The 6,269-nt window shown below is 42.4% G+C and overlaps 1 long non-coding RNA gene across 1 annotated transcript; it reads right to left on the bottom strand.

Moving 5' to 3' along the window:
- Positions 1-1,402: 1,402 nt before the first annotated feature.
- LOC310765598 lies at positions 1,403-5,675 on the bottom strand. The gene is made up of 2 exons (XR_014549661.1): positions 5,578-5,675; positions 1,403-1,584 (listed from the first exon to the last, which is right to left on the bottom strand). It is a non-coding gene; the product is annotated as an uncharacterized lncRNA (long non-coding RNA).
- Between the last annotated feature and the right edge of the window lie 594 nt (positions 5,676-6,269).

The following is a 6,269-nucleotide window of genomic DNA, read 5'->3' as shown; positions in this document are numbered from 1 at the left end:
ACAGGAAGGATATATAAATAAACAGATCCCTATATGTTTCCGTGTTGGTAAATGGCAGTGATGCTGTCTTCCACTGCACTCTTATATTATTGCCCTTTCTCTCAGTTTCAGACAAGTATGGGAAGCCAGCTATTTAAAAGTGGTCTAACATTGGTCCAACACAATCTTGTTCACTGGGCATGCAGGAATTCACAGGCCTAAGAGAGAGTTCCTGGTCGTCAGAATGAAAGTCCTCGGGCGGAAGGAGCCTTTATTGTAGAGAAAAGTGCAGGGAACAAAACAGGCACGCTTTTCACACTGAAAAGTTCCCAGATAATGACAGCGTAGCAGGAATATCAGGTGGAGAAGAGCATGGTCCTGTTGAGTACTTAGCATAATGGTTCATCGGCCCTCTTATTATCCCTGGGGAATCTTCAACAAGTTTATTGTGGAAAGCTCAAGAAGACAAAGTTTGAGAACCACTGAGCTAGAGCACTCGGCAATTAGGTATCTATTACGCACAGTAAGCAATCACTCATTTCCTAGAACAGATTTGCATATTTTACAGCACGCCCCTCTCCAAAAAAAGGGGGAAAGATTGCATTTATAGTATTTTTAACACAGAACACACAAAAAATACTTTTAATTGATTGTGACAGAACAGGCCTTCTCTGTAACTGTGCCCAGACTCTGGAACAAGGGAGTTTCATCTAGACCCCTCACTGATGGCCATCAGTTGTTAACTAGCTAACATTTTGCCTTTCATTTTTGAATTAGTTGTTTTTTATTGTGTATTTTATAGAATCATAGAATTGTAGCGTTGGAAGGGATCCTGAGCGTCATCTAGTCCAATTCCCTGCAATGCTGGAATCTCAGCTAAACCATCCACGACAGATGGCTATCCAACCTCACCATTATAACTGTGCCACAGTGGTTCTCACACTACTCAACAAATGTGACGGCAGACCAGGGCCCAGAATATACAAGGAGTGGGGCTCAGTAGCAGCAACTGTGTGTTAATAATGAACACGGTTTCGAAGATGTATTTATTTATTTGGTATGGTTGCAATCAGGAAAATTACTGAGTAATGGGTTGTGCCCTTGCCCTAAAATGATCCTGTTGTCCTCCGAATTCAAGATAAGAAGTATCCCGATTGCAGCTAATTCTGTTGTCCCATAATAAGTTGGAGGAAGCATTATGCTCGACTGATTTGTGCAGGGGAAAGGCTTAGTGCCAGGTCAGAAGCTGCCAGAGGCCACATAAAGCAACAACGGTGCCATTTGAGGAAAATATGCTCTATCTGTATAAAATTGTCTTTTCATGATTCCTGCCAAAAGGATGGGGGAAGGGGGGGAGTCTTCATATTGAAAACCAATCCCTGTTTTCAGAACATGGCACTTTAAAAGCAAAATCATGAGGGCCTTTTTAAAATTGCAAACATCTATTAGGATCCTTTCTTCTCAAAACCACCGTATTGTATGAAATGGAGTGCAGATCTGTTGGCATCTCAAGGAAATACAAGAGGTTCGCATCTTTCGGGCAGGTTAGGTTTTGAAAGCTTGCTCAGCTGCATGGGGATACACTACACTGAAAGTCAGTGAGTTCTGTAAGACATAATAATAATAATAATAATAATAATAATAATAATAATAATAAATTTATTTATACCCTGCCCATCTGACTGGGTTTCCCCAGCCACTCTGGGCGGCTCCCAACAGAATATTAAAAACATGATAAAAGATCAAACATTAAAAACTTCCCTATACAGGGCTGCCTTCAGATGTCTTCTAAAAGTCAGAAAGTTGTTTATTTCCTTGACCTCTGATGGGAGGGCGTTCCACAGGGTGGGCGCCACTACTGAGAAGGCCCTCTGCCTGGTTCCCTGTAACCTCACTTCTTGCATTGAGGGAAACACCAGAAGGTCCTCGGAGCTGGACCTCAGTGTCTGGGTAGAACGATGGGGGTGGAGACACTCCTTCAGATATACTGGACCGAGACCATTTAGATGGCATCACATCAACATCATCTCAAATTAAGCCCTGATTTCCGGGCAATGGTTGTTTGCCAAAACCCCAAGGAGAGCCTCAGTGCCATGACTGGGTCTAAAGCCTCACTGGCAGCCCCCAGGAAGATCCCAGCAACCAGATGCAAGCTAAAGCTACCAGCATCAATACCTTCCCTTAAAGAGAAGGTTGTCATGCAGGGGTAACCATTGTGGTGCCCTCCAGAAGTTGTTGGACTACAACAGGGGTCAACAAACTTTTTCAGCAGGGGGCCGGTCCACTGTCCCTCAGACCTTGTGGGGGGCCGGACTATATTGGGGGGGGGGAGAACGAATTCCTATGCCCCACAAATAACCCAGAGATGCATTTTAAATAAAAGCACACATTCTACTTATGTAAAACATTCTGATTCCCGGACTGTCCATGGGCTGGATTTAGAAGGCAATCGGGCAGGATCCGGCCACCGGGCCTTAGTTTGCCTACCCATGGACTACAACTTCCATTATCCCTGACCACTGGCCAAACTGCTTGGTGCTGATGGGACGTGAGCCAACAACTATGGGAAGATATCACATTCGCTACTCCTCTTGTGGTGAAGTGGTGGGTGGGAGAAGCTATGGTGCTTTCATGCACTGGGAATAGGTCCCAAAGCGGCAGTGTTCCCAGATCAAGCAAAGAGAAACCATCCCACAGGATTAAAAGACTAAGAGAGATGAAGCAGGAGAACAAACCATATGAACGCTCTTGAATCTAATTGTGTTGCTGAGATGGCTCTGATCCTATGGGTCTTCAATCAGGAACCCTTGGTTTTCTCTTTTTTTAAAAGTAATATTTATTGAAGTTTTAAGGTTACACAAAGAAAAAAGAAAAAACACCAAATTAAACAAAAACAAGACAACACATCACAATAAAAAACAGAAAAATAGAAACGATTAAAAAAAAAAACAAATCGAACCTTCCCATAACTTGTCTTTCATTTGCTTGTTTCCCTGACCTCCTCACACCTCCCTTTTTTGTTTTCTAAGTCAATTATCCATTTCAGCAAATCCTTTCCCTCTCTTCAAATTTTTGTCCTGAAAATTTATCTTGATATTAATATAAGTTTACTTTCCCTCCTTTCACCAATTAACAGTCTATTTTTCTTAAATCTGTTACATTTCTGCTAAAATCACATAAATTCATTCCAACATCATTCTAACATACATTAATCTTACAATACTTCTGTAAATAGTCTTTAAATTTCTTCCAATCTTCCTCCACCGACTCTCAGGAACCCCTGGTTTTCTCACCATTTATACAATGACATGATCTATCTCGTAGTCCGAATGGTCCAGATTCAGTCTAGAGCTGTACTGAATAGTCTCCAAGCTCAATATTGGGTTAGCAGCTTCTCATTTTGGTAGGTAGGAATGCTCACACAAATAATCACCCTTTGAGCATCATCACTTAACCCTAACTGTTAATTATGTTGCTTTGAATGTATACTTTATATTTGACTTTCTTGAGTAATGTTTTGTTCTGGATTGTTTTCATTGATGTTTTAATGTAGGTTGTAAACCGCTTTGAGATTCCTCCCTTTTAAAAATATGAAGCGGTATGGAAATGAAATTAACAACAACAACAACAACAACAACAACAACAACAACAACAACAACAACAGTTGGTGTCTCGTTACCAATCTTGGTAACTGGCTGCCACTTCCTGCATTAGTTAGGTGGGATTCTCAAAAACAAACAGAGACCATGCACTGAAGGAGATGATGTCACAATCCCACACAGCCAATCCCAATTTGGCTAACTAATGATGTCATCACTCAAGATAAGGAAGAGGAATTCATATGGAGGGCAATATAAGTGAAACGTTTTCCCAAAGTGTGCTGAGGGACGGAAAATCAAGTGCTTTTCCTTTTTACGTTGCGGTTCAACCAGAGTCTAGACCGGAAAGTTACTTCTTGCCCTCTCCCCTCCCCATCTTTCATATGACAGGTAGAATTGTTACTTTCAGTACCAAGCCACTGAAATGGGATTTTTAAAAGTATCAATTCTTCCATTCGGAACACTCACATTCTAGATAATTTCCAGCGCCTTTTCAATAAAAGAAATCTGGGTATAATTGCACTGACCTTTGGATTAATAGCCCTCCCTCTTCCCTGTCATTCTAATAGAGAGTTTGGGGAGATGCAAGGAGGGCTCATCTGGAAGTGATAGAATTTCTGCCTTTGCTTTTCCCCTTCAGGCACTAATGGGTTTTTGTCAGTCCCTCTTTACTCAGTGTATGACACATGTAGCCATTCCACTTAGTTGTCCATTAACTTCTTCAAGGGGTTACTTTGTTCTTGCTATAATACTCCGAGTTGAGTTCAAGCTGCAGAGATTAAATTTCTACAAATCCTTTGCTTATAAAGGTGCTGTTTTCAATCGTCAGTAATGTTTATCGGAGTGCAACCGTATCCATTAGTAATTAAAACAGGCTGTTTCAGCAAATACAAAAGGTCACACGGGCCTGTAGATCAACAGACTTGTTTTACTGTCGGAGTTTCTTTGGGTATTGCTGCCTGATGGTTTGTTGTTTTTCTTCAAATCATCTATTTATCTAAGTAACAAGTGTGGAAAATCAGCAGACTTGAGCAACTCAATAGGTGGTATGAAGCCCAAAGCAACAATAAGGCTCTGTATGTTGTTTCCATAACTCCCCACACTTCACACGGAAGTGGAGAAGTAATTTGTTCATTTACCTTGAGGTTTGGCGATCGAGGCATAAACAACAGGAGGAATGCATTTTCCATTAGGTAAAAGGGGACACCTGTCGTTCTGGATGATCTTTAAACATGGCTGTATTATACTGGATAAATATTTCCCATTAAAGGGCAAGGGAGCTTCCATAGAATAGAAATTTATCTCCTCCCACCAAGAAAGAAAGAAAGAAAGAGAGAGAGAGAGAGAGAGAGAGAGAGAGAGAGAGAGAGAGAAAGAAAGAAAGAAAGAAAGAAAGAAAGACTCTACTGAAGAGATATGGGTATAATTGCAGACCTTTGAATTAATAGTCCTCCTTTTCCCCTGTCATTTCAGTCACTTCTGTCATTTCCAATCAAATATGTATAGCCTAGGGGCTGCGCACCCACCCTTTAGTCCTTGCCAACGCCACTTTGAGCTCACCCAAACTACCCCCTTCCATTACACCTTGCCCAAACCACCACCACTTACCTCTCACCCAAACCACCCCACTGTCCTTACAGCTCACCCAGATTACCACCTCTGTTCCTACAGCTTGCTCCCAAACCAATCACCTTAGACCTCCTCCTGTCTGCTATTCATATTGCCCACCTCACACCTGTGTCACTGCTTCAGTCTCAGTGGTGGGGGGCAAGGAGGAGGAAAGCAGGGGGTAGTGACAGCAGAGCATGATGATTGATGGCGGACTGTCCTGGACTACCTTTGCTTTTCCTCTGTGGCTCACTTGGGTCAGCCACCCCCCATGCTGCTCACCTGGGCTACCTGCTGACTTGCTCACCTGCCTGCCTGGGCCATCTGCCCCACCCACTCACCCAGGTCACCCACTTACTCACCTGCCTGGGCTGCTGGCCTGTTTGCTTACCTGCTCTCCTGGGCCATTGTGTTGCCTGCATGCCTGTCTTTCTCCATCCATCTCTGTTCTCCTCACTCATTGCTGTGATGGGCCAGCAGCAGGTGAGCAGCTCTCAGAATTGTTTTGTCACACTGCATTATGCAGTGGCATCTTTTGGCAACTACACAAATTACTGATACGTGATGACACTCTTACATTTTTATTAAATACAGTGGTACCTCGGGTTACATACGCTTCAGGTTACATACGCTTCAGGTTACATACGCTTCAGGTTACAGACTCCACTAACCCAGAAATAGTGCTTCAGGTTAAGAACAGAAATCGTGTGGTGGTGGTGCGGCGGCAGCGGGAGGCCCCATTAGCTAAAGTGGTGCTTTAGGTTAAGAACAGTTTCAGGTTAAGAACGGACCTCCAGAACGAGTTAAGTACGTAACCAGAGGTACCACTGTAGTAAGATAGTTGTTTTGACATAAACAAAAACAGTCACATGCTTCTACATTGTTTTCCCTTAAGGTTATTATTTATTTTGCACTGTACAATAGTTATATATTTTTAAGGTAACAAAACCACGTACCAAGGCTTTCTTGAAAAATTGAATGATCACCCTTTTATACGATTCCACAAGAATGCAGCAATGGTAGCTTTGCCCTTCAATGTGAAACCATTTTTTCCACAAACATTTACATCACAGAATCCAGACA

Source organism: Podarcis filfolensis (assembly GCF_964270895.1).
Source record: "Podarcis filfolensis genome assembly, chromosome: 6".
In the NCBI taxonomy this organism is placed as follows: domain Eukaryota; kingdom Metazoa; phylum Chordata; class Lepidosauria; order Squamata; family Lacertidae; genus Podarcis; species Podarcis filfolensis.
This window is presented reverse-complemented; position numbering and strand designations above follow the sequence as displayed.